This window comes from Mustela lutreola, chromosome 2, assembly GCF_030435805.1.
Source record: "Mustela lutreola isolate mMusLut2 chromosome 2, mMusLut2.pri, whole genome shotgun sequence".
NCBI classification, from domain to species: Eukaryota; Metazoa; Chordata; class Mammalia; order Carnivora; family Mustelidae; genus Mustela; species Mustela lutreola.
The window spans coordinates 147,937,851-147,950,277 of record NC_081291.1 but is presented as its reverse complement, the minus strand read 5'-3'; the positions used below and the strand labels follow the sequence as shown (position 1 = coordinate 147,950,277).

General features: G+C 42.6%; 1 protein-coding gene across 6 annotated transcripts in view; it reads left to right on the top strand.

Moving 5' to 3' along the window:
* MED12L (mediator complex subunit 12L) overlaps nt 1-12,427 on the top strand; it is a 325,613-nt gene that overhangs the window by 59,574 nt on the left and 253,612 nt on the right. The gene's annotated exons all lie outside the window — the stretch shown is intronic.

Below are 12,427 nucleotides of genomic sequence, written 5' to 3'. Positions count from 1 at the left end.
GCTAGGTCTTTTTGTATTTTGCAATCCGCACTGGAATGTTAATTCCATGATGAATAGCAAGTTTTTATCCTTCCTCCTTTTTTTCTTTCTTTTTTTTCTTTTTCTTCCTCTCTCTTAAGACATTAAGTTTCAGAGTCATTTTCAAATGAAGCATATACGATCTTTCAAATGAAATCCCTGGAATCAAGTGGCTCTAGGTGCATTTCAGCTCACCATTAGCTGGGAATGAAGGGATACCTGGAATATATTGACAGGAGAGAAAACACATTAAGTTCAGGGTCAGTAAATTACCAGCTGGAGTGTCTTTGTGAGAGCAACACAGCTAGAGTGAATAGATTTCATTAAATGAAATCACGCATGCATCAGTCTTTGGTCTCCAGGAAAATAAAGCCAGGTGAGCTCTGGAGGAGAGGATAATGGGGATGGGTCTGCCTGGTCTGTGCCATGTGTAATCATTTTTATGTTTGAGAGCTTTTTGGTTTAGAGTTAACTTTACATGGTTAACTTTACATGGTTATTTGGCAATAGGATATCTGCAGTATTTGTATTTGTGTTCTAATGAAAGACTCTTACCTACTGAAAGCTTGTTCAGAAGTACAAACTTCACAGCAACTGCATTTAAGACTTAAGTAGTCAATACAGTGCTTTTACCGCAGAGACTTGACTCCGGCCAAGCTGATCGTGGAATGAAATTCCAAGGCAAGTGCACAAAGAAAATGTAGTTTATCTTGCTGCGTCAATGATCAGGGCTTCCCGCCACTTCCTCTGTGGCAGGAGCTGGGCGCGGAGTGATGATAATGAAATGTCCAGTGGAATAATTTAAGTAGTTCTGATGTCTCCAGGGGCCTGACAGCAAAAGTCTTTTTCCAGGGCTGCACCTCCCTTTCTCCTTTCACCCCGGTCCTCGGGGAGCTGTCCCTTTAGGTGTGAGGCTTTAGTTGTGCACACAGCTGTGTTCTCTACCTAGGGAAGTGCAGCTGCGGTTTCCTCACTGAGTCCTTGCACTGTGGTAGCTTTCCTCCCCTGGGGCAAGAGAATTCGAGGCCTGGTCTCAGATGTGTAGGACTGTGGGGACCTGTCCTGAGGGGTTAATTAAATGCACCAGTTTAATATCTGTAAAAATAAGGTGCCTGTTATTCCTTGTTAGGAATAACTCACCGAGGCCAGGGTCCCTGCTCATTCAGGTGTATGCAGGAATCTGAAAACCTTTGTGAAACTTACCTTATGATGATGAAGGCATTAATTTCAGACAGCTATCTCATCCCCTGAGAAGGAGTTGAGCCTGTTGGGGCAGATGTTTTGTATGTGCCCGTCTGTTTAGAGGAAACCCCTGAAGCTCTCCTTGTGCTGAGAAGTTGGTGGGGTGATTGATATGTCGAATAAGAAAGTCTTGTTCTAGGGGCTAAAATTGGATTCTGTGGTTGCCAGGATCCTTGGCTGCAGATGCTTGTGTGGGGCTGATAGGGAAAAAGGACCACTGGAAAAATCCCTAAACACAACAGTTAGAACTGTATATATACCTCAGCATGGAAACAAGAATGGGAGACCTGTTCTTGGGCCAAACCAAAGAAAGTGTGAGGTGCTTTTCTCCTCAGGTATGAGGTATTCCTCAGTGCCTAGGGAGAAGAAAGGCGAGGTTTGGAGTTGGCTTCCTAGGGATGCAGCTCTTGCTCTTACCAGCCTTCCCCTGTCAGCCTCTCTTCCTCCTTTTCCTGCCCGAGACCTTGCCACCCGTTTCCTTTGTTGGCCAGTCTGGTCTCTTTTTTACCCTGAGATCCTTAAGCATTAACTGTCTGTCACACAACTGGGGAGTTATTTATATATTGCCTTGTAACGGTCCTTATTCTTTTTGGAGTATTGTCCGTCCTTCCTATAAATATATGCTTACTCCTAGGGAAGCTGCCCTTTGCTCACAGTGGTTGGTTGAACCTTCACCTCTCCCTCCAGGCTTCCTCCCCTTGAACTTCAGAGAGGAAGGAATTTCTGTCCATTTCCCTTAGCTCACTCCCACCCTGACTGACACCCATACAGACTTTTCTCCAGCAGCCAGTCCTTACCTGTCTTCTTCACCTCGGCCAGTGAGATCCTCCTTTCACCTCAGGTGACTTCCTCCCCATGTGTGGGCCTGCCCAGGCCTGGAGATCACGTGTGTGTGCTTTCTCCTGGGCAGGCACCACAGTTCTAAGCATGTTATATAGCTCACTTAATTCTCGAAATAACCCTATAGTCCAAGTACACTTAGCAGTCCTGTGTTAGAGACAAGTGACTGAAGCACCTGGAGGCTGAGTGACTTGCTCAAGACCCCCAAACCAGTAAGTGATTGGAACCGTGAAAGGAGCCATGTCCTCCAACTCCACAGCCTCTGCGCTTCACCATTACCAAGCAAATTAACATATGCTGGGAGATGGGACACCTGGGTGGCTTAGTGGGTTAAGCCTCTGCCTTTGGCTCAGGTCATGATCCCAGGGTACTGGGATCAAGTCTCAACATCAGGCTTCTTACTCAGCAGGATGCCGGCTTCTCCTGCCTGCTGCTCCCCTGCTTGTGCTTGCTCTCTCTCCCTCTCTCTCTCTGACAAATGAATAAATAAAATCTTTAAAACAAAAACATATGCTGGAAGCTTAGATGGGGCGAGTTGGGTGGCCAGTGAGGGCACAACCAGTACTCTGCAGAATAAACCTACCTACCCTTGGATGGTGTCTGCTGGGTACTTCTGGTTTCAGAATCACATTCTTTAAGGCATTGAAACCGCTTAAGATAACAGCCCCCATACCTGTGTATCCACCTGCCCCTGCACGTGTTTTCCCATGACACCTTTCTGACACCTCAAATTCAAGTATTGAACCCAGAAACCCCAGTAAGATCAATGGATTGTGTCAATGCCAATATCCTGGTTGTGATATTATAGTAGTTTGCAAGATGTAGCATCTGGGGTAGGTAGGTAAAGGATATGTTGGATCTTTTGTGTAATATTTGTTAAAACTGTACAAAGTTTAATTAAAAAGTTCATTAAAAACAGACTTAACTCAGCCCCTTCCTCTGCCCAGTCTCCCACTTCCACGTCTTAGTTGATGGCACCAGGATTGGCTCAACTACCCCACTGAGAACTCCGGGGGCTGCCTTGCCCCTGTCTGTCCTCTTCTATCTCAGGCTGGTTGCCATTTTACCTACTCTTCTTTGTTCCATCTTCCCTCATCTCCCCACTGGGCTTTATAGTCCTCTTTTACTCTGTCTCCCTTACAGCTATCTGAGGGGGTCTTAATTTACATATCTGGTCTTATCATTCCTTTGCTAAAAATCCTTCAGTGGCTTTTCATCATTTGCGATGACAGATCAAACCCCATAGTTTGTCACTGCCAGGGTCAGAGTCATCTGGGCTGCTGCTTATCTATGCAGATTTCTGGACCCCGTTCCAGACTTCTGGGGTTGAAATCTCTGGAGTCCCGGAGCTATAACAGTGTGTTTGACCAGCGCCCTCTGGTGGTCATTTCATGCACTAGCACTTGAGGACCTCAGGCCTGGGCCACCCACCTAGCCTCACTGGTCCTTTCTCCCTCTGCCTTTCTGGCGCCCCCATTATCTGGCATGTTGCACACTGCTCTTCGTGTCTGTGGAACTCCTTTTTCCGTCCCTTAAGACTTGGCTACAGTGTCCTGTGCCCTGTGGTGTGTTGGAGCGCTTAACCTTAGTACTGCCAATCTCTGTGTCCCTGTGTGTCTTCCTGACTCTAGGATGAATTGCCCCAGGTAGGGGCTACTTTTTTTTCACCTTTTGTGGTCTGAGACCCCAAGGGAGCTTCTGGCCCCTGGTAGGTATTTAATATTTGTTGCTAAATGGTTTTATTCTATCTTGACTACTCACCTTGTTCTTAAAGTTAAGCAGTACTTAGTATTAATGCCCAGTAAATCAAACTGGAGAGAAATAGCCTGTTAAAAATAACATAGTAAAATCACTCATCCAGACAATATCCAGGTATTGGGTATTTGCCATGAAACACCAGTATTCTACAGGTAATTCTGTGTTAGAGGAAAACTTTTTTAAAGCATGAAAAAAATGTCATACTTTATTACCACAGCATTTCTGCGGTCTCCCCTCCCCCGCTATCCCTCCCCCCCAATTTTTCTGCTCTCCAGCCAAAGGGCCTGATTTCATCAACTGACCATTCAGCAGAACACAACATTCCAGCCAGTGGGCTGACTCTTTCGGTTTCATGTCGCACTGAGACAGCGGTTTTCATTCCGACTGTCCTTTACCTAGTCTGCCAATCAGCACGCTGATTTCCCCCTTTCATTCCCCAAGTGAATAGTGGCTCAATAGGGAATTTCAGGTTTTCTGTGAATCATTTCATAGGCTACAACTGATGAACTTCTTAAAGCCTATTATTATGGAAATTTTAAACATATGCAGAAGAATAAAGTCCCTATTACTGTTCACCCAGGTTTAACCATTAACTCATGGACACACTTATTTCCACCCCTTTTCCTCCTCCCTGCTCCCACTCCCTCAACATCATATCATCATATCCTCTTGCAGTGGATTACTTTCTGTCAGCATGGGATATTCTTTTACTTCATGAAATGCAGATGATTTCTTACTGATAGTATTTCAAGTAAACATTTAAAAAATTATATTACAACTGTATTGAGATATTAATATACTTTACAAGTCATTTAAAATGCATATTTTAGTGTTTTTTTTAGTGTGTTCACAAAGTTGTGAAACCATGGCCCCATTTTATTTTTAAATTTTTATTAAATTTCTATTTAGGGTTGTTTGGCTGGCTCAGTCGGTGGAGCATGAGACTTGATCTTGGGGTTGTTAAGTTTGAGCCCCATGTTGGGTGTAGAGATTACTTAAAGTCTTAAAAATTTTTGAGTGTAGTTGACATACAGTGTAATGTTTCAGCTGTACAACACAGTGATTCAACATCTATATACCTTATGTTTATAAGTGTAGCTACCATCTGTCACTCTATGTTGCTATGGTAGTATCATTGACTGTATTCTCTATGCTGTACCTTTTATTCCCATGACTTATTCATTCCATAACTGGAAGCCCTCACCTCCCACTCCCCTTCTCGCATTTTGCCCATCCTCCTAGCCCTTCCCTCTGGCAGCCATCATTTTGTTCTCTGCATTTATAGGTCTGATTCTGCTTTTTGTTTATTGATTCATTTGTTAAGATTTCACACAGGTATGAAATCATAGGGTATTTGTCTTTCTCAGTTTTATTTCTCTGTACTGTAATACCCTCTTAAGCCCATCCGTGTTGCACATGACAAGATCTCATCCATCTTTAGACCTGCATAATATCCCATTGTATATATTTCTGCAACTTCTTTAATCACTCATCTTTCCTTTTTAAAAAAAAATTTTTTTATTTGACAGAGAGATCACAAGTAGGCAGAGAGGCAGGCAAAGAGAGAGGGGAAGCAGGTTCCCTGCTGAGCTGAAGGCAGATGCTTAAACCACTGAGCCACCCAAGTGCCCTATCCATACATTTCTTGATGGACACTTGGGTTGCTTCCATAATTTGTCTATTGTGAATAATGCTGCAGTACACATAGGGAAATGTATATCTTTCCAACGTAGTGTTTTTCTCTTCTTTGGATAAATACCCAGTAGTGGAATTACTGGATCATATGGTAATTCTCTTTTTAATTTTTTGAGAAACCTCCATACTGTTTGCTAGAGTGGCTGCATCAATTTACATTCCCACCAGTAGTGCCAGAGGGTTCTTTTCTCTCTATATCCTCACCAACACTTGTTTCTTGTGTTTTTGATTCTAGCCATTCTGAGAGGTGTGAGGTGATATCTCATTGTGGTTTTGATTTGCATTTCCCTGATAATGGGTGATGTTGAGCATCTTTTCATGTGTCTGTTGGCCATCTGTGTGTCTTCTCGAGAAATGTCTATTTGTAGTCTCTGTCCATTTTTTAATCATTTTCTATTTTTAGTTTTGAGTTGTTTAAGTTCTTTACTTATTTTGGATACTAATCCTTTATCAGATATGTCATTTGCAAGTACCTTCTCCCATTCAGTAGATTGTCTTTCTGTTTTATTGATTGTTTCCTTTGCTGTGCAAAAGCTTTTTATTTTGATGAAGGCCCAATAGTTTGTTTTTGCTTTTGTTTCCCTTGCCTCAGGGAACCTATCTAAAAAAAAAATGTTGCTACAGCCAATGTCAAAGAAATTACTGCCTGTGTTCTCTTCTAAGAGTTTTATGGTTTTAGGTCTCATGTTTAGGTTTTTAATCCATTTTGAGTTTATTTTTGTGTGTGGTGTTTGAAGTGTTCCAATTTTATCCTTTTGTATATAGCTGTCAGGTTTTACCAGACTATTTATTGAAGAGATTGTGTTTTCCCTGTTGTGTAATTTTTTTTTTTTTTAAAGAATTTATTTATTTGGCAGACAGCATGCAAGCAGGGGTAGAGGCAGGCACAGGGAGAGGATGAAGCAGGCTCCCTGCTTAACAAGGAGCCCCACCCTCACAGGGCTGGATCTCAAGACCCTGGGATCATGACCTGAATCTAAGGCAGACACTTAACCTACTGAGCCACCCAGTCACCCCTCCTATTGTGTATTCTTAAAATGGACACATTTTAGAATATTTCTATCACACTTAAAAAATCCTGTACCCATTAGCAGACATTCTCTATTTACCCTACCTTCCCCTCTACTTTAGGTAATCTAAATCTAGATTTGCCTGTTCTCAACATTTCATATAAATGAAATCATAAAATATGTGGTCTTTGAAGCTGCCTTCTTGCAGTTAGCATAATGTTTTCAAGGTTCATCTATGTGGTAGTATGTGTCAGTAGTTCCATTCATTCCTTCTCATGACCAAATGGTATTCCTTTGATTGCATATAACACATTGTATTTATCCATTCACCAGTTGATGGACATTTGGATTGGCTTTCACTTTTTGGCTATTGTGAATCATGCTGCTATGAACACTGGTTTATAAATATTTGTGTGGACATATGCTTTCCTTTCTTTTGGGAATATAGCTAGTTGTGGAGTTGATGGATTTTATGGTAACTCTATGTTTAACTTTTTTTTTTTTAAGGATTTTGTTTATTTCTTTGAGAGAATGAGTGAGAGCAGGGGGAGGGAAATAGGGAGAGGGAGAAGCATACTCCCCACTAAGCAGAGATCTGGATGAGGGGGCTCCATGTGGGCCTCGATCCCAGGACTCCGCTCATGACCTGAGCCGAAGGCAGATAAACCCACTGAGCCACCTGGATGCCCTTACGTTTAACTTTTTGGGGAAATGCTAAACTGTTTTCTACAGCGTCTGTATCATTTTACATTCCCACCAGCAATACATGAAGACTGTAATTCATACATATCCTCAGCTCTACTTGTTACCGTCTGTCTTGTTGTTTGTAACTGCCAGGGTGGTATCTCATTGTGGTTTCGGTTTGCATTTTCCTGGTAGCTGGTGATGTTGAGCATCTTTTCATCTGCTTATTGGCCATTTGTTTATCTTCTTAGAGAAATGTCTGTTGATCATTTGCTCATTTTTTTATTATCAAGTTGTAATAGTTCATTATATATTCTAGATCCAAGTCTCTTATCAGATACATGATTTGTGGATATTTTCCTCCAATTTGTATGTTGTCTTTTCACTTTATTGATGGCATCCTTTAATCAAAAAAGCATTTTGGGCGCCTGGGTGGCTCAGTGGGTTAAGCCACTGCCTTCAGCTCAGGTCATGATTTCAGGGTCTTGGGATCGAGTCCCGCATCGGGCTCTCTGCTCAGTGGGGAGCCTGCTTCCTCCTCTCTCTCTCTCTGTCTGCCTCTCTGCCTACTTGTGATCTCTCTCTGTCAAATAAATAAATAAAATCTTAAAAAAAAAAGCATTTTACCAAAAAAAGAAAAAAGTGAGAAAAATGTGTAAAATCTCCTAGTCATTCTTACTGCATATTTAGAGGTGGAATGTGCTGGGTCTTGCACCACTGAAGTTTTTTCTCTCCTTTCGGACCTCCTCTCTCCTTCTTAGACCTTTCAGTCTGTACCAAAGTCAGGCTGATGAAATCTTCTACATCCTACAGGCTGCTCCCCTGGTGGAGAGGCAAGAACTTTTATTATAGTGGTGTAGCTAGGAAAAATTTTCTAGGGTATAGGTTTCTCCTTCAAGGAGAGTGTCCTTTTTGACTAAAGTTCTTCATCAAGTGGATCACCTTAAAAATGTGCACCTTACTCTCTGGGACTGGTGGAAGTTTTTAAACAATCTCTGTTGGATTTATTTTACAGAGTGAGTTCCCACTTGGTTTGATATCAGAGGAAAGAATTTGGCTGGGAACATAAAGGACACATATACATGTTTACTGGAAGTTTATTAAAGGGAATTGAAGTTCAGTATTTGCATGGACCTTTGGAGGGCACTGACCAGCAGGTGCTTCTGGTTGCATTGGCTATAAGAAAGACAGCACACCGGGGCGCCTGGGTGGCTCAGTGGGTTAAGCCGCTGCCTTCGGCTCAGGTCATGATCTCAGGGTCCTGGGATCGAGTCCCACATTGGGCTCTCTGCTCAGCAGAGAGCCTGCTTCCTCCTCTCTCTCTCTGCCTGCCTCTCTGCCTACTTGTGATCTCTCTCTGTCAAATAAATAATAAAATTTAAAAAAAAAAAAAAAAAAAAAAAAAAGAAAGCACGCCAGGGAGGGAATTTGGCATTTCCTAGGTGGTGTTTGAAAGCTAGGTATACAGCGATGAGTTTAAACTAGAAAGCTAAGATGTTTGTAGGAAGATTTGAAAGGCAGAATAATTGGGGGGTGACTTGATGTAGTGGTTATTTTGGGAGCACCTTATAGGGTACCGACTCAAGTCAGTACTTAGATATTGACTAGGTGAAGCATAGTTTTATGGAGATGAAAGAGGATGAAAGAGGAGTTTGTGTATCTATCAGAGAACAGAGGGAGATTCCCTTCAGGTGGTGGGTTGTTGTCCAGAGAGCAAAGGCTATGTATGCGATTTGACATTTGAATTGGGTCCAGCACACATGAACACAGGTGAGTAGAGAAGGTATCGTAGATGAAGAGAGTGCGAGAGAAAGCAACTGTCGCTAATTAATGGGAGGTAGTGTTTGAAATGATTTTAAGTCCTAACTAAAGAGTTTGGCCTTAATTCATGAAGGATTGCAGTTCCGTTGAAGGTTTTTGGAACCATGATGCTGACATTGATTGATTTCACAAATGCTTATCCAGACCATTATGTTAGGCATTGGCAGCTAGCTGTAGCAGAGGCAGGATCTAACATCAGTGACAACGGGTGCTGCTGTTCCCTGACAGCCAAGATGGAACCTTAGCTTCCTTTCAAAAAACTTTCCATCCCAGTAACGGTGATGATAGCTACCACATGCGATCAATTTTTGCTCTGCATGCATCATGCTAAGTAACTCCTCCTTAACAGTAGCTCGTGTGTGCATTTGCGTGTGTGTGTGTGTTTGATTCCTGTTGCAGAGGAGGAAACTGAGACTCAGCTGAAGTCAGACACCATTTTTCACATCACACAGCCGAGTTGCAGAGTGAGAATTTGCACTGGGGCCATCCTGTTCTGCAGTTCGTTACCACAATTGCTGAATGCGCCCTGTGTCGTTCTCTCCCGGCCAGGGCAGCTTCTCCGTGAGCCTGGCTGCACCTGGCGTGATTTGTTTTTGCCCCCTGGGGTGGGTGTCCCTCCCCTTCTGGGTTCCCAGGTTTCTTTTTAATACTGCAGGTGTTCCAGGCCCAGCAGGGTCATCTTTAATGTAAGTTGGCCTGTCTCTGTTCTTACTTGTAGGGGTTTTCCTGCACTACCGGTGGGGGTGGGCCGGTGGGGGTGGGCCGGTGCTGTAGTGCAGGCCTAGCTGCTGTGCCTGGGGCTAGCCAGTGCTAGGGAGAGCTGCACAAAGCTGAAACCCCTTCTGTCCTGGAGGTTAGGCCTTAACAAAGAAGCAATAGTGGCTAGGATTCTGGGAGGCTAGGGGGAATGTTGTCAAAGGGACCTGTCATTCTTTTTAGTCCTGGCCCCTTAGGCTGCTCTCAGTGATGTTTATGTGCATAAACTTTCTGATCATCTGGCTTCGGGGCCCTGAAGTTCTCTTTATCAACCAACTCCAAATGACGGGCTGTATCCTCAGAGCTGCACCACCCGCTGAGTGGCCTCCTTGACCACTGTCTACATCTTTCCACCTTGGAATAGCCCCCTTGCCCCCATCATCTTCCCTGTGATTTGTAGCCATTCCTATTTTCTTTTCATTACCTGAAACTGGGCTCCTTACTCCAGACCAGTTAAATCAGGAACCGTTGTGGGGGGGCTGGAGACCAATACTGGCCTTTGGAAGAAGCTCTCCTGGGTCCCTGTTTGCTCGGGGTTGCTGAGAGCCACTGCCTGTCCTGTCACTGCCCCCCCGCCCCCTCCCCCACTCTTGGTCCTTACTAAGCAGGAGGGCAGGTGTCAGTGATTCCCAATAATTTTAAGTACTGGTGGCTATTTGCAATTTTCTGTTTTTAATTTTTAATAAAAATTTTGTGTGCATCCTGATTTTTTTTAGACTAATCCTTTCTAGACTGTCTTATGTCCCAGACCTCTGGATCTCCCTGATTGATATAATTTAATGTCAGTTAAATAGAGTTAAAACCCACTACTAAGAGGGCTACATTTGCATTCCATTTGAATCCCAAAAGGCATTCAGATTGTGGAATGTCCTATTCAGCATATTTTAAAAAAAAGAAATGCATATGTTTATATGAACATTCCAGCACATATTAAAGAAAAAAAAACCCTGAAAAGATAAATATTAAAATACTTAATTATGAGCGAGGAGATTACAGATGTTTTCCTTTTCATATCTGCATTGTACATTTTCTGTGGTGAACATACATTTCTTCCATATTTTAAGAAACAATCTTAAAAAGAAAATATACCCTGGACAAAGTAGGGGTGTGTGAATGTGGGTTATTTTTAGCTCTTGAGGCTAGAATATTCTGTGGGGGCATTGAGGATGGTACCATACTGTGAGTGAGTTAATAGCAAGGCTTGGCACACAAAAGCTAGGATTTGGATCCTTGTTATTTTTGTTTTTGCTTATTATAGCTAAGCTAAACTTGTCCCATCTGATGGTTGGCATTTTGTTTTGTTAAATGAGTGTCATGAGACTATTAGTCCTTAATGGGGGCACCAGAAGATGATGACACTGATAATTTACTGCTATGTTTTTAATGGTGATAGATTAATTTTAATGATAATATCTTATTGGTGGTGCTTTCTGAAGAACAATATTATATTAGGAACAGAATGCTGACCTAGTATCTGTTCATCTTTTTGCATTGACTTATTGCTAGAGTTTAACATGTGCATTTAAATTTTGATTTTAAAAAAGACACAGTGAGAATAAGTAGTTCAGACCGAGACTTAACAGTAGTTCTTTCTGGGTACTGTTGTCAAGTACTTTTAACAGTACTTAAAAAATAAAAACAAAGCCCTGAATCCCCAACAGATGTTCGGTTTTTGCTCTTACTTTTGTCAAAATAAGTTCCTTTAAAAATAAGGTGGGAGAGGTAATTGCCAGGATAATGGGAAAATAGCATTGTATGGTAATGTTTCAGTAGGGTGGTTCCTTCTGAAAGGCTGTTTCGCTAATCCTTGGGGAAATTTGGCTGTGAGCATGCAATTATTACATTTTTATCCACAGAATGGGCTAAAGTTGGCATCACATCCTTCATGGTTGCCAGAGGCAACACACTGATTTAATTTGTGCCCCTCTGGCAGACATTTTTGAATAATTTTAGTGATTTTTTTTTTTTTTTTTAAATTTCCTTTCCAGTCTCCTACTTTGTTGCTCACTACTCTTTCTGACTGAGTTCTGAGTTGTCTTGTGTTGGTTGAGGAGAGTAGAATCATTGAAGGTCCAGATGATTGTCCATGAGGCTCAGCCGTGCTGGTGTTGTTAGCAGGTGTGGGGAAGGGGAGTGCAGGTCAGGATGCTGTCATGGGCCAGCCCATGGTGAATGCCAGTCCTCTTACAGACTGTCCAAAATGGAACAAATCTTAAAGAGGCATGTTTGAAATCCGACTTGGAGAGCTGCATTTGGAGGATTTTGAATTATTTTGGAGTAGAATTGAAATTTTTGAGGTGCTCACCTCCTCTATTTCCTGCTTGTGGCTTTGAAATTTCTTGTGCTGTTGTTAGCATAACATGGAGCATTAGGAAATGCACAAAACTCACAAGCAGGCATCTCTCCTCTTCCTTTAGGAGTCAGAGAGACACACACAGGGAGAGCTTCCTTCTCCGCCCAGGAGCTGGCCAACATTCCTGCAGGGTATCTAGGGCCGTCCACGTTGCCTTACTGGGCTGGGTGTGTTTTTTTGTGTAATGCTTGCACATGCCAAAACCGCTTCTTTGTAACAGATGTTTGTTGTGTATGTACATCCTTAAGCT